At 51.2% G+C, this 27,867-nt stretch overlaps 1 protein-coding gene and 1 pseudogene across 1 annotated transcript in view; one reads left to right on the top strand and one right to left on the bottom strand.

Annotated features, from left to right (window-relative positions):
* LOC141730248 (uncharacterized) overlaps positions 1–27,867 on the top strand; it is a 265,824-nt gene that overhangs the window by 160,075 nt on the left and 77,882 nt on the right. The window lies entirely within an intron of this gene.
* Positions 3,846–27,867, bottom strand: part of LOC141730196 (uncharacterized) — a 35,136-nt pseudogene continuing 11,114 nt past the window's right edge.

The following is a 27,867-nucleotide window of genomic DNA, read 5'->3' as shown; positions in this document are numbered from 1 at the left end:
CTTCACTCTCTGCCATTCCATTCAGATGCACACAGCAGCTCTGCAACAGTCCTACTGATCATCTCCTTGGCAAACTGGGAGGGAGGGTCCATGGTGATGCAGAGTCCCCGGCAAGATGCAAAGGAGAGCTGCTTTCTTGCAACAACCAGGCTTTTGAAACACTCAGGCCTTTATCAGTTCCATAGCTTTAAGCCATAACAAACACAATTCAACCAACCACCATGCACCAGGCTGTGAACACATGACGGTTCTAGAACTTGTTGATCTACCTCTAATTCAGCTGCCTCACCTTCCCACACTCCTTTTCTACTTAGCCAAAGTAATGGGCCTCAGCCCAAGGCCTTCCTTTTGTAAGCTTCTAGCTAGATGCATCAGCAAACCACTACTTCCTTCTGTGCCAAGACTTGAGGTAGACGATTTGCATCTGCCCTTCCAGTGAAACCTAATGGGGAGAGAAAAGCCTCTCAGAGATGTTCAGTCATTCCATTTGCTAGACAGGCCAAATCAAAAGAAAAGCAAGCTATGGGATTGTGTACTCGCTCTTACAAAACACCTGCTGCTCTCTGACAATGAACTAGCAGAAAAGCAGCAAAACTGAGACTTGAGGCAAACAACCCTTTGAAGGGAATAATGATGTGAGCAATAAAGACAACACATTTCCAGGCGACCGAGATACTTGAAATGCCAGCAAAGGCTTGAGAGCAAAGGCTGAACTAATGGGGAAAGGGTAAAAGAATCCCAAGAAAAACATGACCAAAGGTAAAAAGAATTCCAGGAAAAACATAGGCAACTGACCTTTTGAAGCCTTCAGGAAATCAGTGGCCGCTGATTTACATAGGCCATTCAAGTAAATTGACCCGTGCATTTTCCACTCCTTTTTCACCATTCGGCACCATAGGTTGAATTGTGACCATGGAATCACAATTCCTTGGATTCTGTTCTTAACTTTAGGAGAGAAGTACAGCAGCTGAAGCACCTGTTACTGATGTGATACCCAGGAACACCAAGTTGACATATTTCATTCTTGTCCAATCACAACCAGCAATACTGAGACGATAAGGCTGGCTTATTTTCATGACACTTTTCTTGTTTTACAGCCTGCTCTGATTCCGGTGAAACTTTTTCATTAGCTTCTCTCTAAAACGAGAAAGTCCAGTTCAATATCCCGCCCTACTGCTGCAGGTATATCATTTGGTTTGTCGAGATTAAAAATGGAATTGGAAAGTACGGAGCTCCACCGAGCTAAGTGCCGCTCCCGGGCACATTTCGGCAGAAGCCGCCGTCCAGAGAGCACTGTGACCGGCACAATCGCCTTTGCGCGAAGAAGCCGCTCCTTCGCCTCCGGGAGCCGGAGAGAGCGGCAGCTTCGGAAAAGTGAAGAATGAAACTGCACAACACTGGGATTGTGTGCGCAGCTTGCAAACTGATAGAAAACAGTATCTTGCCACTCTCCTGCCTTTTCCAATCACATGAATATTCAATTGGAACGTGTTTTGGACAACTTTCTTTTTCTTCTTGCCAAACACTCTGCAGACCTCCGTGCAATTTCTAGAACACAATGGGAGATGTTTTCTGTGCTGGCACAGTTTGTCCTTTTCAGCCCTAGTGGAAAAGCTTTTTGCTAAGATGTAGACGACAAGAGACGCTAAAGACGAAGGTGCGGAGCTCCCCTTGGCTAAGCACCGCTCCCGGTGCCTTTCGGCAGAAGCCACGCTCCAGAGAGCACTGTGACCGGCACAATCGTCTTTGCGTGAAGAAGCCGCTTCTGCGCCTCCGGGAGCCGGAGAGAGCGGCTGCTTCGGAAAGGTTAAGAAGGAAGCTGCTATGCCATGCCATCCCTGGTGGTCAAAGTTTGAATCTGAAAGAGTTTGGACTTGAAGATCCAAGGTTGGATTTGGTGGTGAACAATTGGATTTATTGATCAAAATTTGGATTTATGGTCCAGGGTTGCATTTGGTGGGCAACACTGGAATGCCATGGAATAACACCATTCTAGGCATTGGGAGTTTAGAATCGCCTGCTTCCCCTCACAACTTCCCTTTAACACAGGCAATCCATGGAATAACAGCATTCCGGGTGTCGGGAATTTCGAATCCCCCAGTTCCGCTCACAAATTCCCATGGAATCATGTCACTCTGGGCATTGGGAATTTATAAAAATGGCACCTTTGGTGCTGCAAAACGGACACATGTGTGATGGCATCGGATACTACAGGTGGCAAGGAAAACTGGGAATGACTTCGGCGGCTCCGCAATCTCCACCAAGCTCAGCATCCTGCCCAGAGAACTCTACAAGTCACGAGTACACCAAAAAACATGGTAAAATCAAGGCACTCAGGCACACATTGGAAACAAAGCGCTTCTTCTTTTGCTTGCTTTTTATATTTTTAAGAGATTTTCCCCTTGTTTTTTACTTTTTTCTGTGCTTTCCCCCCCTTTTTTTCTTTCTGTCCCCCTTTGTTAAAAATTTTCTACACCTTTTAATTTTCAACCAGAAAAAATCCCAGCAACTCAAGGGAACAATCCCAAAGAACCCAAGAAACCAAAGCAGTTTTTATCTCCAGGATAACACATAGCAAAATATCATCTTTTGGATTGTAAAGAAAAACCCTAAACTTTTATTCACCAAAAAATCTACAAAGAAGAAATATTCAGAATCTTGTTAACTTATTTATTACAATTGTTATTACTATTTTTATTTTTAATAATATTAATAATATTATTGATAGTATTAATAATATTTCTCTTTTTTAAAAATCCTTTTCCTGTTTTTTTGATTTTTTAATTCAGGAATGATGATGGCCCAAACCACCACAGTATGAACAGGAGGAAACTTCCCGTCCATTCAAAAAGGAAAAGTAGGATTCTCTTAGAAAAAAATCCAGTAACATTTTAAAAACACCTCTAAAATGTTCCTAAATAAAATAAAAAAATTTGGGCCCTCCTAGGCCCTGGTAACCTGTTGTGCTGGAATTTCTCCTATTACACTTTGAGGTTATTCTTTACAAGTGGACTCATTTGGAATTTTATCCTTATTTTTCCCATTTTTCCTTCTTAAAAATTCTTTTTTCTTCCAGTTCCTTTGTGCTTCTTTCCACCGAGTTCTTCTCATTTCCAGTGCTATATGGGATTTTCCGGATCTGGATTGTGTCCTGTTCTCTCCTCCCATCCCAGCCCCCCTCCAAAAAATATCCCAAAAACCTCACAAGACTGAATCACCACATCAGCGCTGTCATTAGAGTGTTCCTAGACAAGTGGGCAGAAAATTTGGGATGAACATTCCCTATCCAGCAGACTCATGAATTCCTCCAACGTGGAGGTGGAAAAAGCTGCTAAAATTGGGATCTTGCCTTTTCAGGAGCGTTTTTGAACTGGGTTTTATTCGTTATCTTGTTGATGTGCACAACAGTGGACCAAATATGGCAAGGCCTTAGACACGACTTTGGTCCTGACACACAGGAGCAGGCAAAGTGAAAAAGCCAAAATGTTTATTAATGGAAGGCGAAGCAAAGGGATTAACTAGAATGGAACCAAAGGGGATGGACACGGTGTGAGAGCTGGAGGGAGGTAGCTATCTACAGGCAGGGGGAGGGCTGAACCCACACAAGCGTCCAACAAGCTCAGCTGTGCCAATCATCAGCTGTGTCTGGAACTCCAGTGGCAATGGGAGATGGCGTCCTCTTCAGCGTGTTCTGGTGCTATTCTTACTTCACTGATTCACTGGATCCTTAAGATGAAGTTAATTCTTCAGCTCTGCTGGTAAACTGGGCTTGAATATTTCTGCTACAGTGGGACAAACTGCCTTTCCTCTGGGTGTGAATGGCTGGAACAGAGAAGAGGACGGCCTCAGTCAGAGCCCACATCTGCAGGAATTCTAGGAGAACCTCGCGCCAAGATTGTCCAAGTCAGCTCTTGGATCGGCCACAAGAGAGGAGGGGTCAGCAGGATCAGCCGCAAAGGGCTGCCCACGAAAGCCCCGGCCTGTCTCCCTGAAATCTCTGTGTGCTCTGCCCATGCCACCCCTCGTCCGCACAAGGAGCGAAGCCTGCCGCAGCCGGGCAAGGGCTTGCAGCTCCTCTCGCCAGCTCCCGCTGTCAGCCCGCTCCGGCACTCACCCTCATTGAGGACCTCGAGCTCTTCCTTCTGGCCCCTCATGAGTACCTTGGCGGACCCTGTGAACACAGAGACTGTCACGGCCCCAGCGGCACAGCTCCCTCCCAGCAGCGCTGCCGGGGCAGCAGGCGGGGCTGGGGCCGAGCTGTGGCGGGCCGGGCCGGGGAGGAGCCCGGGCTCGGGGCTCACCCATGAACCTGACGGCCGCCTCTCGCAGGGGCTCCTGTGGGCTCTCCAGGTAGCGCAGGGCCCGGCGCAGGTGCTCGGCCGCTCGGCTCCTCTCCTCTGCCAGCTGGAGAGAGCGGCAGGAGGCAAGGGTTGGCGCAGGCTCAGCCCCTGGGCCGGGCGCCGCCTGCGCCCATCGCCGGCCTCCCCTGGCCGCACAGCCCTGAGGCGCGGCCAGCAGCCGCTGGCCAAGGGCTCCCGAGGGGAGGGGGCAGAGGGCCGGCTGCTGCCCGGGGAGCCGTGGTGCCGGCCCGCAGCCCCGCTGGGCCAGGGCTCCATGGGCACCCGGCTCGGGCCCACGGGAGCCTGGAGAAGAGCCCGCGCGGCCTCTGGGTGCAGCAGCGGGCAGGGGCACAGCTGCCAGCCCCGCACACTGAGCACCGCCCTCACGGGCCTTCTCCAGGCTGAGGGTAGGGCTTCCAGGCCCTCCTTACCAGGCAGTTGGCAAACTTCAACATCTTCTCCCTCTCAAGTAGCTTCTTGAGCTTTCTTCTCCTGAGGAACCTTACCACACGAAGCAGCGTTTCCCAAGAGGCCTGGAGAGGAGCACAGATGTGGAGCTGCTACCACAGCCCAAAGAAAAGGATTTGCATCCCTGTGCCAAGGCCAGGAGCCAGAGGCTGGAGCCTGGGAGAAGCCAACCAGGAGACATCTGAGACCCCTTTCCAGGGATGCACCAGTGTAACTCAAAACCTCACCTTTGCCACACGCTTATTCTCATCATGGCAATGAAAGAAGAGTGGCAGCAGGCTCTGGCTCACAATCTTCTTCAGAGTTTTTTTTCTTTTATTCACTACCAAGTCCATCACCTTGAAGAAGAGATTTAGGGAGAGCAGCTGCATATGGATGTCGTCCTGGAAAAAAGGAAAATCCCTCAGCACCAACTGCTCCAAGCCCATCTGGGCAAAGGCCTGAAAATCCACAAAATTTCTGGGCAGCAACCAGTGCCCATGGCTGGGGGCACAGAGCCTTACACTGTCAAAGAGCGGCAGGAGTGCCTCAGCCAGCTTCGGGGCAGTGGTGCAGGATATCCGGATGTGTTCGTTCTCAAGTATATTTGTGAGCACAGAGAGAGTCATGGTGACAACATATTCATCTGCATCACCCAGCAGCTCCACAAGGTTTTTAGACAGACTGCACATTCTTCTGGCCTGTGTGGAACACAAGGCTGTGCTGGGAAGCCATGGATGGCTACACTGCCAACACTGCCCTGGCACTGCAAGGCCACCCTGCGGCTGCAGGGCCCACAGGCCAAAGGCCTCACCCAAAGCACTGGGGCAGGTGAGGCAGGAGAGCTGGGAGCAGCTGCCTCAGCTGCTGAAGCCCAGCCAAGCCAAATGAACTGCATTCCCCAGCCCCACACTGCTCATACAACTTCAGTCGCTGCCCCCTTCTCACCCTCAAGGGATCCTTGCTGAGCACCATGAGGCCTCTGAGTGCCAGGCGACGGCGCTCCCTGCACTCACTCTGCAGGTACCTTGACATGATCTCCAGTATGCTGTCACCACATTTCCTCAAATCTAGGCTCTGAAAGACCTGAAAGGCACAGGGCATTAACAGGGGAGCTGGCCGGCAGGAGCCCCGAGCCACACAGGGCTGGGGTCAGGCAGCAGCACAGGGCGTGGGCACCGTCCCAGGCAGCTGTGGCTGTGAGAGGGAACAGAGCTGGGAGGCAGCTCAGCCAGGCAGCGCTGGCCACCAGGCTCACCTCCACAAGGAATGCCAGGAAGGGCAGATCCCAACGTGGCTCCTCCCTGTGCAGCCGCTTGACTAGATGGATTGCAATGAGGGAACACAACGGGATAAAGATACGGAACATCTCCCTGGAAGGGGGAAAAAAAGACACCAAGACCCTGAGGTGAGGGTGCTAAACCTCTCCCAGGAATGACTCAAGATTTCTGGTCTTTCCCCAGCATCCCTGGAAGGGATGTAGGCGCTTTATGAGGCAGCTCAGTCTGGACACCTTCCTCTCCCAGCCTTTTCCCGTCCACTTGGCTGTCCCTCAGTGACGAGGCTCTCTGGCCCATGACCACAGATACTGAGTGGGGCACAGGGCACAAATGTTGGGGGCAGTGGGGAGAAGGGGGTCTCACCTGGCCAGCAGACCCATGGCATAGTGCTGGGTATCAGCACACAGCAGCATCTTCCAAGCATGCTTGCGCTCCATAGCCACCACCTCATTGTAACACCGCAGTCGGCACAGCAGAGCCTTCATGGCCTGCACTGCAAACCTGTGTGCAGAGCAAAGCCCAGGTCACACTGGGAGCACTGGCACTGGCTACAGGGGCATGGGAAGGACGGGAGGACTGGGACCTGTTGGGCTTGCTGGGAAGGCGGTGTTCCTCCTGACATGCTCTCCAGAAGGTATCAACTTCCTCTGGTGGTATCTGCTGTGTGGTGATGACAATATGGAAGAGCAGAACCACAAAGAGGTGTCCAGAATAAGGAATCATTGACTTGTGGCACGCAGGCACAATCACCCAGATCACCAGAGTTGCCTGCAAAAGAAGCAGACCAAGACAGTGCTCAGTGCTGAGGTGTCCATGGGGCAGGGCCCAAGGGCAGACGCAGGAGGAGCAGCAGGCCTGGTGCCCCCTGAGCCTGCCCCTAGCTCAGGGTTCAGCCCAGCGCCTGAGGCATGGAGAGGATGGAGAGCTGCTGGAGAGGCATCCTGGGGGTGAGCATGGGCCCAGAAACTCACAGCCAGGGCAAAAATGTCCTTGTTGTCCCCATCAGAGGTGCGTGTGCTGTGCAGTGGCCAATCCTCCATTACGCAGAGCAGTGTTGGCAGCACTTTCTCCATGGCTGGTCCCGATGACCCTATGGTTCTCCAAATCATTGCAGCAGCTCTGTGGGATCAGAGCTCTGTGTCAGGGGCATCTCAGTCCCAGGACCATGCCCTGTGCAGCTGTGGGGGCCCAGGTGACAGAGCCCCGGTGCCCTGAGGGGCAAGGGGGGAGCATTGGCAGCAGGCTTGGGGAACAGAGGGGCCCCAAGGTCCTGGACCTCTGTGCCTGTCTGGCAGAGCCCATAGCACAGGCTGTGCAGGGCCATGGGCCCTAAAGGCTGGTGAGCCCTGAGCTGTGCAGGCACGTGGGCCCCGTACCTGTCACATGTTGGGGCACAGCGCAGGAGGGTCAGAACCACGTCAGCAGGGTGTTCTTCAGCCAGCCTCACAATGTCAATTTGCAGCCTGGCCTCCACAGTGAGATGGGACTGTAGACTCTGGTGAATGCCCCTTACAATGGCTGGCACCTGGAGGAGGCATGGGGAAGATTGGAGCGCTGTCAAAGGGAGCAACTTCCCCCACTAAGTGCTTCACTTCCCACCACACTATGCTCGTCTCAAATGCAGAGGGGCTCCAGTGACCATGGCTTGAGGGGACACCCGATCCTCGAAAGCCTCCAGGCCTAGCCCCAGGCTGCTTACCTGCTGCTGAGAAGGAGCAGCACTGTCCTCAAAAAAATCCATAGTGGGAGCAGGAATCCCAGTGGGAGTGGGCGTGCTGTCAGTATTTGAGATGCCCTCAGTCTCTTCATTGTCAGAGTTTCTCATGACCACATCCTCGCTCATTGCTGTGAGAAGAGCCTTTGCCCACCTTTCAGTCACTGAGGTGTCAAAGTCTTGAGAGTGCTCAGCTGAATCTGGACTGACATCAGGCTCTGCCTGGAGCTGGGTCAGCCCCGAGTCAGGCTCTGCTGTGCCCTCAGCTGCTTTGCTTCTGGCTTTTCTACGCCGAATGCACAGGAATTTCCGGAACCTCTGCAGAAGAATAAAGGACAGGGAAGCCAGGGATGCTCCATGGCATGCTCCAAGCGTGGTGCTCGGCTGAGCAGGGACAGCAGGCCCAGCCCAGGTGGGGGTGGCTGCAGGTACCTTCAGGGTTTTGTGCAAGTGACTGGGTTCCTGCTCTTGTGTCTTGTCCAGGGCTGCATCTGGCAAAGAGTGAGCGCAGCCAGAGCTGAGGGGCTGCAGGAGAGGCCGGAGAGCACAGCCCAGCCCTGCACTGCCCAGGCAGGGAGAGCCCCGGGATGGCCGAGGGGATGGAGCACAGCCACTGCGGGGTGTCTGCCCTGCCCCTGTTCCATCCTGTCCATGGGCATGTGCCCAGGGGATGGGATGGGGTGGGATGGGGCCAAGCTGGCTGCAGCCATCAGCTCTGTGGCCCAGCTCTGCCACTCACCATCCTGCAGTGGCTGGATCTGCTCCGGATCTTCAGGCTGTTGTGCTGGGGCAGCTCCACGGTCTTTAGTTTTTTTTCCCCTGAACACTTGGAACAGGCCGAGGAATCTGCCCGCCATTCCACGACCTGGCCTTGACGGCACCTTCTAGAGAGATACCTCAGGATATCGCCTAGTCAACAATTGCAGTTGTGCCTTCAAGGCACCTGCAACAGAGAAGCCCCAGGACAGCTGCAGGACACGAAGTTCTGCACTTTGGTCTTTAGGGCTCCTGCCACAATGACAGGAGACTCCTCGTTAACAATTCAGGTGACCAAATCCCACGGTCTGGACTTGATGGCACTGGCCGCAGGAATGGGAGATGCCTTGAAAAGTTCCGAGTCACCAAGTCCTGCAGTCTGCCCTCGAGGACAGCTGCAGGAATAATGCTACAGAAAAGCTCTGGGTGAGACGTGAACGAGCGCGCTGTGCAGGGACTCCTCACGGCACCGCTCTGTCCCATCCTGTCCCGTCGTGTCCTCCAAGCACCCGGCCAAGCTTCTATTTCCCACGTGTCACAAAGGGCCCTTGGACACCCAGTTCCATTCCATGTCACAGTGACCGTGCTGCACCGTGTCACCAAGGGCCCTTGCACACACTGCCGCCTGCCTTGGGGCCACGCCCAGCCCACCCAAAGGGGCCCAGTTTGGAAGGAATGCCTGGCCCCAGGTGTCCAAGGCAGCCCCACAGGATCTTTAAGAAGTGCTCAGAGCATCAGCAAACGCTGCCATGCTCTGCGGGCTCAGGGCAGCAGAAGGAGCCCCCAGGGCTGCCGACGCAGCCGTTCTGGGAAGGGCACGGGCCCTTCCAGGGAAGCTGGCACGGCCTCCTTGGGACACGTCCCGGCTGGTGGCCGTCCTAAAGCTGCCGGTGTGACACGCACAAGGAACGTGTGGGCCCGGGCACCAATGCTGCTCTGAGGCCTGGGGCCCGGGGAGTGCTGACATCAGCAGGTGTGGCAGAGTTCCCGGCCAAGCAGAGCTGCCATCCCCCGAGCCCTGGCAGCGCTGGTGCCCGTCTCCTGCCCCAGAGACCTGTGCTCCCGGGGGGCTTCTGTGCCAGAAGGAGCCAAAGGCCACGTGCCTTGGGGGCTGATGGCAGGAGCACCTGGAGCAACTGCTGGCAACAGCTGGTCTCTGTCAGAAGCTCTTACTCCATGCTGGAATGATTTTCTCATTTAAGTAATTTGCTGCACCACAAAAACATCTTTGCCTTGAAAACACAGAAGAATCAGACAATAAATTATCCTCACTTCAGGAAACCTTTACCTCTCATTGCTCAACTTGTGTAGGTCAAAAAAGCTGCATAATTCCTAAATTAATTGAGATGCCCTAAGAACATTGTGAGAAACGAGGCTCACTTTTAAAATTTTAAAGGCTTATTAAACCTTAACAAAAATACAACAAAAAATGAATAAGAAAAAATTACAGGACTGGGAGCCTCCATGACCAAAAGCCCATGTGCTCATCTACAAAATGGATGCTCTGCTTTTTATACCCTTAGCCCCTCCCAAAGTTTTGTCAGTCAACTCTTTCTCTGCCATCCAATGGTGGAAGTCACTTTCTTACATCTTGATTGGAGGTCAGGTGTTGCCATGCTCTGCCTCCTGGTATCAAGCTCTCCCTCCCCTAAATGCCCCACTAGTGACAGCAATAAGGGGGGAAGGGAAAGAGTAGTATCGAGAGAACACGCAAAAACAACACAACTATACAGCTATAAAAATTCTCTTAACAGACACATAATGTTCATCTCTTAATTGTGAGAGCCAACTATCCCCTTATTCATTTATAACAACCTAAAAGATTTTCAAGTTTGCTTCCAACTCAAAGCAGTAACTCATTTTCCTTAATGTCAACCACTGACAGTCACTTTGGGAAACGTAACACAGAAGCAAAAAAATGGCCATCCATTGGTTTGCAAATGTTTTTCTGTGAATGGATGATAACACCGTAATTCTAAAGGAATAAAAGCCCTCATGGAATGAAAGTCCAGTCAGTGTTACAAAAGGAAACTGAACAAATGAGTAGATTCCAAAAAGGTCAGTCCTCCCCCTGGTAGAGATAACTTAGTGGCCAATAAATTACAGCCCGGCCCTCTTGTTCCCTGCAGGAGAATCACAACCTGGGGGCCACATTTGGACACTTTGGCCGGACAGGGACTGGCTCTGGTATAAGGTGTGTAATAAAGAGAATGAGAACAAGGAGGAAAGAAGATCCAGGAAATGCAGAATGTTGGTGGAAAGATTAGGATTTTCTTTTAAGGATTTTGTTTGGTTCACTGGAAAGATGAATGGCTTTGAGCTGCAGAAAATGAGTACCCACTGGCAGTATCAGGGAGGACTAGAGGAAGGGCAGAATATGTCCCTGGATGAAGTGCTTAGAAAGATAAAACAAGGGTATGTAAAAAGGGATGCTGAAAAGGAGAAAGCAAAGACAAAGGTGATGGCAGAATTTTTACAGCCCCCGAGGGCCCCAGGACCCAAGTGGTCCCCCATAATAGAAGGGACAGGGTCGGCTACAAGGAAGTGGCAGAAGCATTCCCTCCTCAGCAGGGGAGAGCCAAACCAACCAGCAGCTGGGAAAGTATCAGTGTGCTCTGTGCTGGGCAGAGGGACACTGGAACTGGGAATGTTCACAAAAACAGCTGGACCCTCAGGAGGAGGAAGTCCAGGGGATAATGGAGATGGGTTATTAGATGTGTCAGGGGCTCCCATTGTAGCAGGGACACACCACACTGGAGCCCTTGTTAACTTTTCAGGTGGGTTCAGATGGAGAGGAGGTGTGTTTCCTAGTAAACAAAGGGGCCTCTCCATCCACCTTACATTTTATCCCTAAGGTGGGAGAATTGTCAAAAATATCTTCAATTATTCAAGGGGTTGTGGGAATTGTAGTTTATTCTGTAGTCTTGGAAGTCTGAGAGCATCTTTCTCTGAAGGAATTGTGGATATCGTGGTAAATGGGTTTAGGGATTTAATTCTTTTGTCTATGTGGGGTTTTGTGCAGAGCTGAAAAGCTCCTCTTTGGAGGGGACCCATGCCCCTGTGCTTTGTGTGTTTTGTTGTTAAAAGCCAGACATGGCGGGTTTCAGTCCTGAAACCAATTCTGCAACTCCACCAGTCTGTGGTCTGTTGTGGAGAACTAGAATTGGCAGTTTTAATCGTGAGGCCAATTCTGCAGCGGCTGCCTTGTGGAGATTGTGTTGTCCCTATGCAAGCCTAGGTATTTATCATGCAGCTTCTTCTCTGGGGGCTATAGGAAAACTTCAGGGGAAAATATTTTGTTATTCTTCCTTGGTTAATGTAGTAGCTGCCTCCCTACCTCTGGGGTGCACTTGATGAAAAAAAAAAAAGGATAAGGAGAAATTGGCTACTAAAAAGATGATTGGTTATTAAAAAAGTGATTGGTTGTTAAGAAAGGCTCTAGGCAGTGGCATTGCTTGCTGCAGAACATGATCATGTCCTGTCGGATCTCAAGATCTCAGTCCTGAGATGCTGAGCCTCCGAGACCCTGGGGGGGGCTCGGGACTCCTGGAATGTTGCCAGAAGTGTCTGGTAGCTGGACTTTAACCCTACACAGGAGACGACAAGGATGAGGGCTTCACCGGGTGAGTGGTGAAGGGATTAGTTAACTAGAGAGTGAGAAACAGGGTTTAGGATTTATGTACAGGGGGGTTTAGAGGAGTAAGATGGAGGAATTGGGGTGTGTCCTGCCCTCCTTCTTCTTCCTCCTCTCCTCCATCTTCTTTGGCCACGGTGGCACCTTTGGATTGGTTAGTACTAAGAGTACACCGAGTTATAAGAATAGATGGTATTGGGGAAAAATGATAAATATTGTATACGTCACAAAGGGTATAAAGATAGGTGCTGCCCGGGAGGGCAGAGCCAGTGTGCCCATGGCTGACTGCTGAGCGGATCTTTGTTAGGCTGAAAGAACATCTTTTAGATAAACAATTAATAAACATAAAACCAGAAAGAAGAACTGAAGCCTCTTCTCGTCCTTCGACCCGCGGGCTGCCCCAAGGCCACCCCCGGGCCTTCCAGGCCCCTCAAACAGCCGAGATAAACCGGACAATGTCCAAAAGGAAAGTCACTGGAATAAAAGGAGCAAACTGCTAAGGTGAACTGCTCTAGGGTGAGTAGCAAAAGCCTGCTAAAACCCTGAAATAAAAGCAACTCAACTGCTTAATTCATGGATTGCAACTCTTGCAAAATATTTTAAAAGCAGTCTCACTCCCTCTGCTGACAAATCTATTGGAGGAAACCCCTGAACACCTGTGGGAAACAACAAAATGGGGAGGGGGGGGCGGAAGAACACACACTCATCCCTCTCCCCACCCCAGGCACGTTAACGTTACAAAAGCTAAGCCTATAATAAATAACCCTGCATTTACTGCCATCTCTGAACCTGGAGATGTCTCGTTCACTGATACCTCAGCCCAAAACATTGATGGTAAAAGTATAGAGCTGTTACTCCCCAGGTTGCAGCTTAGCTTATTAGTTTCTTATCAGTTGACCAGAGTGTTTTGTTACTTTTGACATGTAGGGGTCATGTCAGGTCTGGATGGTTTTGTTTAAGCCTCAGCTGGCACTGGGAACACTCTGTGAGAATACCGTTCCATGTCTTTCAGGGCAATTGCCAGCCTCAGGTTTGTGCTGCAAAGAACAATTTCCACTGTGCCCTAATTCACAATGTAACCATTGATCAAATTGTGTGCTGTGGATCAATTTATATCCTTCAGACTTTGTCAGCCGCTCCACTTTATCATTCTACGATATTTGTAAAATCTGATAGTGTGCATGGGTTTTAACCCATCCTATATGGATTTGTTAGTATTGAGTTTGTAAAAGCAACCATTCAAATCCTCCCTTTGCCAAACCTCTATTCCATTCACTTGTCAATGAACATTTTCACTGACAAAACCATCGTGTGGCACCTGCTGGGCCAGGGCTCCATGGGCATCCAGCTGGGGCCCACAGGAGCCTGGAGCAGAGCCCGCGTGGCCCAGGGAAGAGAACGGCTTCGGTAGGGCTGCAGCTGCCGGCCACACACAATGAGCAGCGCGTTCAGGGGGCGGCTCCAGCCTGAGGCTGGGGCTTGCAGGCCCTCCTTACAACACGGAACCTCCAGGTCTGATCCACCCGCAGCTTCTTTTGGAGATCCCTTCTGTGCCGGAATCTGGCTGAACAATGCAACATTTCCCACAAGGCCTGGAAAGCGTGGATGTGACAGTGGTCACAGGGGTCTTCTGTTGAAGGAAGAGACGAGGATTTGACTCCATATTTCAGAAGGCTTGATTTATTATTTTATTATATATATAACATTAAAACTATGCTAAAAGAATAGAAGAGAAGGTTTCATCTCAGAAGGCTAGCTAAGCTAAGAATAGAATGGAATGAACAACAAAGGTTTGTGGCTGGGACAGAGAGTCTGAGCCAGCTGGGCTGTGATTGGCCATTAATTCCAAACTTCCACATAAGACCAATCACAGACCCGCCTGTTGCATTCCACAGCAGCAGATAACCACTATTTACGTTTTGTTCCTGAGGCCTCACAGCTTCTCAGGAGGAAAAATCCTAAGGAAAGGATTTTCATGAAAAGATGTCTGTGACACGCAGAGGCAGCACCTGCTGCAGGGGTAGGGCTTGGAGGTTGGGGTGAGGAAAGGAATGGAGGAGGACCATCCCAGATGCCTTTTTGAGTGGCAAAGGCAGGAGAATCTCGCACCACAGCATTCAAAATGGGAGATCCAGCCATGTGGCCAGTGCCATCTTGTCCAATAGAAGTTAATGGTAGTTCAGGATAAAGCAGTGTGAAAAAAGGGGTTCGGTTAGAGCCCAGCCTGGCATGGCTGTGGGTGGCCAGAGTAGCTTCCCCAGGCAGGTGCTGTCGGGGTGCCTGCAGTACCAAAAGCGTCTCCATTTCAGGCTGCCTTGACAATTCCCCCAGCCCACCAGATGCCTGAGCCCAGATGGTGTAATCAAAGCCTCACCAGAGAATATTAGAGGACTCTTTGCATGGCAGATCCAGCAGGGTTTATTGGGGGAAGATCCAGAGGTCCGCGTGAGGTAATGGTGAGGAGAGAAACAGGAACAAGCAGGAACACAACCTCTGCTGAAGAGAACCAGGGGAGAAGAGCCAGGAGCATGGGAAGCCAGGGTACATAACTGGGGGAAGGTAAGAGAGGTCAGGGTACAAATTATCCAATGGGGAAGGGAATCAGGGGTGGAGTTGAGGTGGGGTGACACGGGATACACCAATGGCGGAGTAGAGTGGCAGGGGTGTCTCAGAGAAAGCCAATGGAGGAAGGGGGGAGTACAGAACTTTCTGTAACTGGGGGATGAACAGCAGTCGATTGACAACAGCACATTAACATTAACATTACCAAGCAAAGGACCATGGGGAATAGTGCCAGTCTCTCAGCCTAACCTAAACAGTGGTATCCTCCCATGGCATTCCAGGTTCATCTTCTCTATGGCTGTCTCGCACATATGGCCAGTACCAGCTTGAGAAAGGGACAGGGTAATAACTGGAAATGGCATGAGGCAGTTGGCACTCCTGCGCCTTTTTAAGGCAGTTTCTACCTCTAGACCTGTCCTGAGGAAGTGAGAGGAAAAGAGGACAGGGGGAGGAATGCCTATAGCAGTGTGGGGTTTAGATGGTGGTTGCTGCTACTTATTTCTCAATAAGCAGTTCCTGTGGAAAGGCTGCTTGTGTGAGCATTCAGGCAAGGCAGTCAAGTCCACACACCCCACACTCACCGCAGCTAGCTCAGCCAAGAGAGGCACCAGGGCCTTTTATATGGTCAGTTCCAGCAAGGTTTATTTCAACACACCAAAGGGGAACCAGAGGCAAAAGACAGACCATGTGCTCTACACAAGGTTTAATTAGAGGAGGGTATGGGGGTGGTACAAAGGGCAGGACAAGAGGGATTGGCTTTCAGGGAAGACAGGGCCGGCCAATCAGTGAGGAAACAGGGAAAAGAGAAACCAGGGGAAGCTGGCACATATGGGGAATAGAACTGGGATGTATCACTGTTCAGTAAAAGTCTATGAGGAAGATCTTTCTGTCCACCAGAGTGGGGGGAACTCTAAGGCAATTCTCTCCAAGGCAGGGCTCTGGGGATTTCCCTGAGGGGGATGAATCAGAGGATTCCACACTGGTGCCCATGGCTGCAGCACTGGGCAGGGGCGCAGCTGCCAGCCCCACACACTGAGCAGTGCAGTCAGGGGGTGTTCAGAGTCTATGGGAAAATCTTTCATTTTTGCCTCACAATTGTCATGAAGAGAAAAGACCACTGAAAGGTTAAAAACTGTTGAGCCAGTTGGGAAAAAAAAGTCTTATGCTTACTCAGTGTGTTCACAGGTGTTGTTTGCAGAACATGCCATGCTGAACTCAAAAGGGGCATGCTGCCCTTTCTGAACAATGCATCTGGACTTTCTCACTACCTCCTGACCTGGCTGGTCTGAGCTCTAGGGTGATTTCCCCCTCAAAGAGAAGACCCCTCTTGCCTGCCTTCAACCACCGTGACAGAGAAACAGAGATGCGAATCCCCTCATCAAGGAACCAAGAAAGAAATCCCTGTACAAGGAACCCCCCCTGGAACCCTCTTGCCACCCTCTTGGCACTCCCTTCCAGAGACTGGGATACAAGGCGGGGGGAAACTGCCCAGAATAAACGCACCTGCGTGCATTCGGCCATGAAAAGAATGGAATAAACACCCCTCCTTCTGTTCCTATTCTTTTCCTTCCTTGGAAACCTTATTTTGGCCACCCTTCCCCCAATGAAAAACGGTATATTTTTGGGGTGCAAGCCGACCGTGCTTGGAGATCTCCCCAGGACGTGCACCAGTAAGCTTCAACGGCTGGACCCCCGAAGGACAACGACACGTTTCGGTAGCTACACCCTACCTGACCTTCTTTCCTCCCTCTTCCCTTGTCTTACCCTTTTCTTCCCCAGATTCCCTCACCAACGCATATCAGCTGTGGTTGTTTCAATAAAATTGCATTTTGTTGATTTGTTACTGCACACCGCCTGTGCCTTGTTGCTTATTTTTGCACCAAAAAATTATCCGTCACCCGTTCACTCGGGTGGACCTCGACAGGGGGCTTCTCCAGGCTGAGGCTGGAGCTCCCAGGCCATCCGTACCCGACCCATACCAAACCTCCAGATGTGATCCAACTTCAGGATCTGTTGGAGGTCCTTGCATTTCAGGAACCTGGCTGAACAATGCAGTTCAAAGTTTCCTGGGAGGCCTGGAGAGCAGCAGAGACCCACAGATGGCCCCAAAGCTGAGGCCAGGAGGAGGCTGCAGCCTGTGAGGCAGTAGAGCACGAGCCAGGCTTCTGGTGGCACGGCTGACATCCTCTGCCTTGTCTTCAAGAGCTGCAAGAAAGACAAACAGAGCCACTGTCAGATCCAGGGATGGCAGGGCTCCGAGGAGCCCCCCGTGCCAGGGCCACTGCAGGCGGCTCTGGCCATGGGCAGAAGGCAGCAGGGACCAAGGGGATCAGCGCGAAGCTAATGCACACTATTGCCCCATATGCCCCAAAAATCCCTGTGTGCGCACTGGCCACGCCAACCCTGGTCCACAGAGCAAGCACAGCCCTCGGCACTGGGGCAGGGCTTGCAGCTCCCCAAGCAGCTGGGGCTGTCAGCCCGCTGCCCTCACTCACCTGTCCAGATCAGCCGGAGCTCTTGCTGCTGCCTCCTGAGGCACCGCCCGGCCATGCCTGTGAGCACAGAGCCTGTCACGGCCCCCACGGCACAGCTCCCTGCCAGCGGCCACAGGGGCTCAGCCCGGCCCTTGCCGCCTGCTGCCGCCCCAGGGCACGACTGCCAGAGGGCGGCAGCAGCAATGCCCAGGCCAGGCAGGGCTCCACGGCCCCGGGCGCGGCTGCTGCTGCCGGGGCAGCAGGCGGGGCTGGGGCTGAGCTGTGGCGGGCCGGGGATGGGTGGGACACAGTGGAGCCAGGTTGGGTGGAGCAGGAGAGGGCGGTAATCATGACAGGGTTGGGCAGGGGAGGGCGGGGCAGAGAGAGGTGGGGCAGGGTGGGCTGGGGCGGAGCAGGATGGGGTAGGGCAGAGTTGGGTGGAGCAGGAGAGGCTGGAGCAAAAAAGGGTTGGACAGGGCAGGGCGAGATGAGGTTGAGTGTGGCTGAGCTGGGTGGGGCAGGGGGAGGACAGGTTGGGTGTGGTGGGGCGGGGGCAGTGCAAAAGGGGTGGGGCATAGTGGGGAAGGGTGCGGTTTAGCGGGGCTGGGTTGGGCAAAGCAGGAGACAGCGCAGCATGATGGGTTGGGCAGAGCAGGGTGAAGCTGAGGTGGATGGGGTAGGGCGGGGTGGAGTGGGGTAGGGCGGGGCAGGCGAGGCAGGGTGTGGCAAAGTTCAGTGGAGCATGACAGCATGAAGCACAAAATGATTGGGCAGGGCAGGGGCAGGTTGGGTGTGGCAGGGCTGGGAGGGGCAGTGTGGGGCAGGGTGGTGATAGGTTGAGCAGAACAGGAGAGGGCGGAGCATGAAATGGTTGGGCAGGGCGGAGCAGGGTAAGGTGGACAGGGTGGGGCAGGTTGGGGAGGGGCAGGACAAACGGGGCGGGGCAGAGTGGGGAAGGGTGCAGCGAGGCAGGGCTTAGTTGGGTGAAGCAGGAGAGGGTGCAGCATGATGGGGTTGGACAGGGCGGGGCAAAGTTGGGTGCAGCGAGGTTGGGCAGGGTGAGGCAGGGTGGGGTAGAATGTGGCCAGGTTAAATGAAACTGGACAGGGCAGAGGAAGACTGTTTTGGGCTGGCCAGGGTCGGGCAGAGACAGGTTGGGAAGGGTGGGGCAGGGTGGGTTGGGGCGGGGCCAGGTGGGGCAAAGAAGGACAGGGCAGAGCATAAAAGGGCTGGGCAGGGCAGGGGAATGATGGATGGGGCCTCGTGAGGCTGCACAGGGCAGGTGGGATTGGGCAGGGGAGCACAGGCTCATAGCTCACTCATGAACGTGACAGCCGCCTCTCGCAGGGGCTCCTGTGGGCTCTCCAGGTAGCGCAGGGCCCGGCGCAGGTGCTCGGCCGCTCGGCTCCTGTCCTCTGCCAGCTGCAGAGAGCGGCAGGAGGGGAGGGTTGGCGCGGGCTCAGCCCCTGGGGCGGACGCTGCCTGCGCCCAGCCCCGGCCTCCCCTGGCCGCAGAGCCCTGAGGCGCGGCCAGCAGCTGCTGGCCAAGGGCTCCCGAGGGCAGGGGCAGAGGGCCGGCTGCTGCCCGGGGAGCCGCGGTGCCGGCCCGCAGCCCCGCCGGGCTGGGGCTCCATGGGCACCCGGCTGGGGCCCACGGGAGCCTGGAGAAGAGCCCGCGCGGCCTCTGGCTGCAGCAGCGGGCAGGGGCACAGCTGCCAGCCCGCACACTGAGAACCACCCTCAGGGGCCTTCTCTGGGCTGAGCCTAGGGCTTCAGGCCCTCCTTACCAGGACCTCAGTGAACTTTGAAAGCTGCCCCTTCTTCAGCAGTTGCTTGAGCTTCCTCATCTTCAGGAGCTCAGCCACAAGAAGCAGTGTTTTCTGAGAGGCCTGGAGAGCAGCAGAGACCCAGAGATGGCCCCACAGCCCAGGGCACCAGACTCAAATCTCTGTGCCAAAGTCTCGAGAAGGCAGCAGTCCATGCGGTGGCTGGACAGGAGGCAGCTGAGCCCTTCCCAGAGATACACCAGCCTCATCCAAAACCTCACCTACATCACACGCCCGTCCTCATTATGGCAGTAAAAGAAGGAGCAGGTTTTGGTTCAAAATCTTCTCAAGGGGCTTTTTTCCCTCATCCACTACCAAGTCTATCACCCTGAAGAAGAGCTCAAGAGAGAGGACTTGCACATTGCTGTTCTCCTGGAGGAAGGGAAGGGAAGCAGGCCTTGAGACCAATTTTTTCAAGCTCACCTGAGCAAAGCTTCTGGGCAGCAGCCAGTGCCTGCAGCTGGGGACACAGAGCCTTTCGTGGTCAAAGAGCAGCAGCAGTGCCTCAGCCAGCTTTGCGGCAGTGGTGCTGGATACAAGGATGTCTTTGTGCTGGAGCACATTCGTGAACACACAGAAGGACATGCTGACCACCTCTCCTTCTGCATCACCCAGCAGCTCCACAAGGCTTCGAGACAGGATGCACATTCTCCTGGCCTGTGTGGAACACAAGGCTGTGCTGGGAAGCCATGGACGGCTGCACCACCAACACCGCCCTGGCACTGCAAGGCCACCCTGCTGCTGCAGGGCCCACAGGCCAAAGGCCTGCCCCAAAGCACTGGGGCAGGTGAGGCAGGAGAGCTGGGAGCAGCTGCCTCAGCTCCTGAAGCCCTGCACGCCCATGGGGCTGCTTTCCACAGCGCAGCTTCAGCTGCTGCCCCTTCTCACCAGTAAGGGATCCTTGCTGACCACCACGAGGCCTCTGAGCGCCAGGAAATGCCACTCCCTGCACTTGCTGTGCAGGCAGCTTGACAGGACCGTCAGGATGCTGTCACCAAATTCAGTGAAGTCCAAGAACTTAAGAATTAATGGATTCAGCCATCAGCCCTGTGGCCCTGCTCTGCCACTCAGCATCCTGCAGTGGCTGGAACTGTTCCGATTCTTCAGGCTGTTATGCTGGGGCAGCTCCAGGGCCTTTCTTTTTTATCCCTCTGAACACTTTGAACAAACTGAGGAATCTGCCTGCCATGCCATGGTGCTGCACCCCCGATCTCAGGTGGAGGGGTGGTGCTGGTGGTGCCGGCCAGCCCTGACCCCTCACCTCGGTGCACGCCACTAAATGGCTGCTCCCTGCCTCCCTTGGCTTGGCTGAGGGTAGCGGATCAGCCACTGGCAGGAATTTCTCCTTCCGCTGGGCCTGGCCGAGCAGGCACCCAGAGAGGTCCTCGTGGATTTAGACCGGTGAATAAAAAAGAGAGTGGCTTTCTGTCCGTAATTTTCCATCAGCTGTTTATTCCTTCCCCAAAGGGAGTGAACAGGTGCTACGACCTGTAGCAAGCTGGGAGGGAGCAGAATCAAAAGAGCACAGAGTAAAGGGATACACAAAATTATGAAGGGAGGCTGACTCTGGGGAGGAGTCAGCCTTCAGGAGTCAGCCTAACAACTAAAGGCCAGCAACTGAGGAGGAGCATGAGGAGGGACTAAATTATCATCCAACCAATGGAATAGGATAGTGGAGGAGAGCATACAAAATCTACCCATGGGATTAGTAGTTTAACATAATTGACATCAAAGCTTCTAGATGAAGGGGCTTGGCAAACAATGACAGACAAGCTGCAGGACCAGGGTTTAGAGGAGTGACAGAGAAGGGTCTGGAAATAGGGGTAGGCACAAGGGTGATTGATAGGGAAAGGGGGAGGATACAACTTAGGGGGAAACCATTTGGGAAGTAATATGGGGCCACAGAGAATGAACCATTTCAAACATAGAAAATCCAGTACAGTAACAAACTCAACAAGTAAAGACACAAAGCACACCACAACAATGCCAGAGTCTGGCCTCGAGGGCACCCTAAAGAGAGATGCCTCAGGAAAACTCCAAGTTAACAAGTCCTGCAGTTGGGCCTTGAAGGCACCTGTGACGCAGAAGCCTCAGGAGGGCTGCAGGACTGCAAGGACTCTGATCCCTTGTTTCTTGTGTAGGGGTGTAGTCCTTTTGTTTATATACATTGCCACAGCTGCAGGAGAGAATATTGGTGCAGGGGAGCCCAAAGATGCCCTGTGTGTAGCAATTGTGGTGTAAAAATAATAAGAGCAAGGAGAGAAGAGAAAAAAATAACATTTCAGTTTGTGAATTGAAATATCAATAAAAATCAGCAGAGTGTAAGAGGAGATAAAGGACCAGGGTGGGTGTCCAAGAGAGGGTGTCAGCCAGCAAGCCAATAAATCCAAACCCCCTGGGATGCCTATTGAAACAATGGAAGAAGGTAAGAAAGGCCCTGGGGGCACAGAGACTAAGAAAACACTCAACAAATACTCTGATCAATAGTGGCCCTTTAAATATTTGAAGACAGGGAGAAGAAGGCAATAAACACAAATCTGAGTTATTGTACCGTGTTGTGGTTACTATTATTTTCATGAAAAGAACGAAAAGAAGATGAAGCTGTGTACATAAATATGTTTTGTTTATCTGAAGGATCACCCTGAATTGCAGCAGGAATGTGGCTTTAATTTGGCCCCAAGGGATCCTTCTGCCTTGGCTCTGGAAAAAGATTGCAAAACAAAAGGAAAGGCAGGACTAAGAAGGTGTTGTTCTGCATGTTCCATAGGACAAATGTGTTTAAATATAAAGAGAATGAGGAAAGGATGAAGGGTTTGGTTGCTCCTTTTGAGTCATGGGAAGAGGGAGGACAGGGAATGCAGTCAAACTCCCTGGTAAATACAGCTGAGAAAACTGTGCCTTTGAGCCCCCTTCCTCTCTAGAACTTGAAAGTGGAAGAACTCCCAGTACAGAACCAAAGGCAGAAGGGAAGTCGAGGTATTGTCACCATTCAGCATTCCCCTGTGACATGGTGCTGGAATTCTGCCAGTGCAGTTAAGGACAAGAAGGACCTCTTCTGTATGGTGAGACGGAGTAGGGATCCATCCTGAATTAGGTGAAGTGTCTAACAATGGTGAAAAGTCTGTGAGGCCAAAGCTGAAGGAAAAACTCGTATGCCGAGACAGCAAGGAGACAGAGAAAGAAAAACAGAAAAGACCACGAGGTCAATTTGCCCCGACCTAGAAATTCCTTTGATAAAGAAGAACTGATGCTAAGTGTCATGCACGATGAATATGTATGAACTTATTGTGAAACTGTATGCATATGCATTTGGAAGGGGGATAAAAGGAGGTCTGAAATCCTCAGGGGTACGCATGCCCTTTTGGGGAGTCTTGCGTCCGGCGCGCGTCGTAATAAAAGCATACCGGGCTTTACAACTTTTACAAGTTGTGAAGTTTCTTCTTTTCTCCGCAAAACATTTTGGCGAGCCAAGGCAGGAGTTCTCTGTCCCCGCGGGGGCAGGGGGGATAGACGGACCTCCAAGGCGCGCCCCAGGATTTTTTCCTGGTGGGGCTCCGCTTGTCTCAACTTGCCACCTGCGAGGACAGACAACGACCCGCTGGCCTGCGGAGGAAGATATGGTATGTACTAAGGGGCCCCTGGGGGGGAGGAAGGAGAAGAAGGGAGTAAACCACCCAGAGACGTCTGGGTTCATGTGTTCAGCTGATAGAGCAGCTGTATTAGAGACGGGGTTCGTCGTTTCGTCGTCCTGATAGAGCAGGACTGCCAGCAGCTCCGGGGTAAGCTGGGTGAACTCGTGTATGCGTGTATTAGAATTCAGATTCTGATAGGGCAGAGCTGAACTCGCGTATGTTTCTTTTGTTTGTGCGTGTGTGAGTGATGTCCGGACACTGTGTTGCTGTATGGTTAATGTGTGTGGCCAGTGCACTGTGTTTGTGATCGTGCAGGTGATATGTGTATGGTGTATAAAAGAGAGTAAATCTACAGTGCCCTACAGTGCGGGGATGGGTCAGTACTCCCCGTGTTTGAAGCAGCCGAGTGAGGCCAGAGGCACCGGCTGCAGCAGGCTGCGGGGGCAGGGAGAGAAGTGCCCCACGGAGAAGCGAGTGGAGGAATGTCAGTGATGGTATTTATCATGTTTGAATGTAGTGATTTGTGTAGATTTGGTACATTTTAACCGTGAGTATGAGCTCAGAGAGTTCCTTTGCCTTGGATGTTTTGACTTGATCTCTAGACTGTGTGCTGGCATTTTGATTGTGTCCAGGAAAATTGATATGAGTAAATGCTGAATTATGGTATGCTGTGTTGTGTTGAGAAAAGTGAGCACTTTGAGAGATGTGCCCTTTCCCAGTGATTTTGTGTGGTGATTTTCTTCCGCTGCATTGTGGTAATTTGATTCTCAGATTGTATAGTGGTGTTTATGGAGATTTTAAGATTTTGTTGCAACAAGAGTAGCATTTTACATAGGAGAACTATAGTACGGTGATTTATGTTTAACTTCGATAAAGTGAGTTAAAGGAATTCCAAGAATTCTCCCCCTCACAGCAATTCAAGCCTTGGCTCTAGTGAATTTGAGATAAGGCGGGGGGGGGGGGTGCGTGTGTCTGTGTCTGCAGGTATATCAGAGTTTTGGCTGTGACTAGCACAGCCCTTTTGCAAAGCAGCAAAACAAGTGTAAGTAGACACAGTGCTTAATTAGATTGTGCAAGAAGAGAACTAGAAAAGACTGATATTTTGTAAAACAGAGTTTATATAGAAGGGATGAATGAGATGAATTAGTTAATGAGACTTATGAGATTTATGAGACTTCGGTTGGTACTGCAGTAAGTCTTTACTGGAAACAATCTGCTGAAAGGATTTAAAGTTCTCTGTAATAAACAGAATAGCCAGCCTTTGTGGGCAATTTTGGGGAGCCTTTGGTACATCAAGAGGCTAGCAGGCTGTGTGAGGTGACAGTGGCTGCGCCCTGGGCACAGGGACAGCTCCGGCTGCCCTGTCTCCCCAGGGAACACGGGAATGGCCTGTGGGCAAAAGCTGGATGTGCAGGTATTATTGCAGTGCGGTGTTTATGAGAAACACAGGTATTGCTGTTTTGCTGTTCCAATAAGTGTCAGGGTACACGCCCCGAGTGTAAATTAAAGGTTTCTGGTCAAGCGGATTCAGAACCTAAGGTCTTAGAGCTTGTGTGTGGGAATCACATCTGATACCTGCCACCTGGAGCTGTGTGTATAGGAGGAAAACTGAGAAACTACTGTGAAGGTCTGTAAAAAGGTTTGAATGGAAGCGGGATAAGGCAAGGAGAAATAAATAATAAGAACTGACCAGAGCAAACAGGTTCCTAAATTAGCCCCTTTTGGGAGGGGCTCATTGGGAGGAGGTTGCCAGTAAGAGCAGCTCAGAAAATAAAAAGATTTATAGTGCTTCATTGCTGTTAGTACTGTTTTATAATAGGAAGATAAATGGGATAGTTTTTGTATGCTGAAATGTCTTTTGTTTTAAGAAATCACCCAGAATGACAAAGAGACTGTGAGATCAGACTGCTCTCTGGTCTTGGCCCCTGAAAAGGAAAACAAGGCAAAGAGAAAGCAAATCAAACATGTTGTTCAGCATGCAGCATAAGATAGCAACGTATGAAATCAGGCAAGGATTATCACGCTGAAATGCGAAGCAATCACAGTTCGCAAAATGAGTACATATGATTTGTAAAGGCTTCCTCCCAAGGTAAGGGAGGAGGGGTAAAGGTAACCTTCCCAAAAGGGAAGAATTTTTGTCAGCACAAGGGTCATGTGTTCAGTTTTAAATAAAGCTTTAGTACCTGTGGAGAATGTTTATGTTGTAGTGTGGGGAATGAACAACTGGCCAGTCTGAAAAGGCATACTTTTTAAAACCTTTAAAGTAACATGTGTACTATGTGTACCTAAAAGCTTTTGTACAATTCGCTCAATTTGCTAAATATTCTCAAATGAGAAAGGTTACTCTGGAGGCAAATAATATAAAGATGTTAGGCTTAATATTAACAGACACTGAAATTAAGAAAGACATTAGTAAGGAGATATTAGAATAAGTAAATAAGTGTTTTCAAGGGTATGGGCCTCTGCTGCACCAGGGAGAGTGAAAGATGCTCCCCCATGGGATGCTCCCCCATCAAGCTTAATGAAAGACCACAACCAGTGAGAACTGAGTAGTACCCTCAAAAGGAAGGTAAGGAAGGAATCAGTCCAATAACTGGTAGTACTGGATTAAGGGCTGTCAATAAGATAACACAGAATTTGTACCCTGTGGTAGCAAATCCATAGACCTTACTAACTTGTTTAACACCTGAGCTAACCTAGTTCACTGTTTTAGGCCTAAGAGATGCCTTCTTTTGCCTCCCTATCCATGAAGCCAGCCAGAACATTTTGCATTCAAACACAAGCTCACATAGTCCATGTGCCTGGAGGCTTCAAAATTCTCCACTCCGATTGGAGAACAGCTTGCAAGGACCCAGAGTCCCAGGAAGCTCCACAAGAGGAAAGGAGGCTGTTGCAGTACATGGACGATCTTCTAGTAGCCACTCGGACGAGGGAAGCAAGAGAAGCCTGGACGGTAAGCCTTTTGAATTTCCTAGGACTCCAAGGATGCAGAGTCTCAAAGAAAAAGGCACAGGTAGTGAAACAGAAGGTAATCTACCTGGGGTAAGAAGTGAGTGCTGAGCAGCAGACTTTAAGGCAGGGAAGCCCTATGCCAAACCCTGAACCCCAGACAACGAAAGAACTCCAAACCTTCTTAGGCATGGCAGTGTAGTGCCAGCTGTGGGTTCATAATTGTGGATTGTTCTCCAGACCCCTCTATGCTCTTATTGCCAATGGGAACTGAGATCTCCAGTGGACAAGAGACACCACACGGGCCTTTCTCCAGCTAGAGAGTCCCCTCATGTCGGCTCCAGCTTTGAAACTTCCAGATGTAAGTAAAGCATTCTTTCTATTTTTCCATGCAAGGAATTGCTCTGGGAATATTGGCTCAAGACTTGGGTCCATACCGGAGGGCAGTTGCTTACCTCTCTAAGCAACTAGATGCAACAGCCAAAGGATGGCCAGGTTGCCTCAGAGCTGTAGCAGCAGTTGTGCTGAACATTCAAGAGGCACACAAGTTTATCCTGGGACAAAAATGACTGTGCTAGTGTCCCACACAGTGTCCGCAGTACTGGAAGTAAAGGGTGGCCACTGGCTTTTCACCAGAGAGGTTTCTGAAATACCAGGCCATCATGGTAGAGCAAGATGACGGAGAGATAGTGGTGACTAATATTGTCAACCCAGCTTCTTTTCTCAGTGGAATCAAGGAGAAGCAGTACACCATGATTGCCTAGAGACCATTGAAGCTACCTACTCCAGCCGCCCAGATCTAAAGGACACTCCTCTGGACGATGCAGAGACCTGGTTCACTGACAAGAAAGCGACATTGCAAAGTTCACAGTGACTACCTGCAGAGAGGTAATAGAGTCTGGACCCTTACCAACAGGTACCTCTGCACAGGATGCTGAGATAAATGCATGGACCCATGCCTTAGAAACAGCAAAAGGCATTCAGAGTTGTGCATGCACATGGAGCCATCTGGAAGGAGAGGGGACTGCTGACCTCACAGGGAAAGAAGAGACAATCCAGCTGCTAGAAGCAGTTCAGCTACCTGAAAAAGCATATTAAGGCACACCAGAGAGTGAGCTTAAAATTGGAGGAAAGAAATGAGCTGGCGGATGGAGAGGCAAAGAAAGCAGCAAAGGGTGAGGTACAGATTTTCCTCGAAGGTAAGCCATAATACAATAATACTAATCAAAAGAGACGTACAACTGCAAGGGGTGGGCTACCATTGAAAGAGAGCTAGTAATCCCCTCCCATTTTCGTGGTTACTAGTGAAGGAAGGGCACTAGAAAACACACTAGGGCCTAATTACTTAAAGCCTTTTATAGAGTGTGGCTCCTTTATCAAAATGACCGAGGCTGCGAGTGATACAGAGTGCACTGGAATGAAGTGTTGACTTTGAAGTAGTAATTCCCACAGGCTTTCTAGAACACACATCTGATTGAAAGGACTGTTGTATCATTGTCAGGAATCTATATGCCACTATCACTCAGGTGAGCTGATAATGTGATCCTTGCCTCCAGACTAACCTCAAAATACCGCCGGGCCAAAACTTGGTCAGACTGGGAGAGGCCATGGGCCTGTATAGCAGTGGCAAATCAACTTTTCAGAACTCCCAAGGAAAGGGGGGTATCAGTATTTACTGACATTAATAGATACATTTTCAGGGTGGCCAGAAACATTCCCCACCAGAACTGTCAAAGCTCAAGAAGTGACCAGATCATTTTTACAAGAGATATTACCACGATTCAGAGTTCCAGCCACGATATCCTCAGATAAAGAATCACCTTTCATTTCCAAAATAGTGCAACAGATTAGTAGCCATCTGGGCATAGATTAAGAACTTCACACCCCATACTGCCCCAATCAAGCGGCCAGGGGGAGAGAATGAATCATTTGATTAAGCAGCAAATCATAAGACTGGGGCAAGAAGCTCTTCCACTAGCACTATTGCAAATTCAAACTAAACCTTTTGAGCTAAAGGAATGCTGAATCCTTTTGGAATGCCTTATAGAAGACAATAGAATACAAGGGGAATGTCCAGAATGTCCACTTACATGGTGGCATTAAGCAAACAGCTCAGAGTAATTGAGAAACGTGTGGCTGGAACTCGGAGCAGGGAGTTAGATAGCCTGGGGTTGATGTATATGTTAAGTCTCTTACAGAGAAGACTTCAGAACCACAGTGGGAGAGACCACTGCAAGTACCTCTCACCACCTTC

This window comes from Zonotrichia albicollis, chromosome 9 (assembly GCF_047830755.1).
Source record: "Zonotrichia albicollis isolate bZonAlb1 chromosome 9, bZonAlb1.hap1, whole genome shotgun sequence".
Classification (NCBI taxonomy): Eukaryota; Metazoa; Chordata; class Aves; order Passeriformes; family Passerellidae; genus Zonotrichia; species Zonotrichia albicollis.
The sequence above is the reverse complement of the archived record's forward strand: the minus strand, read 5'-3'. Positions and strand labels throughout refer to the sequence as shown.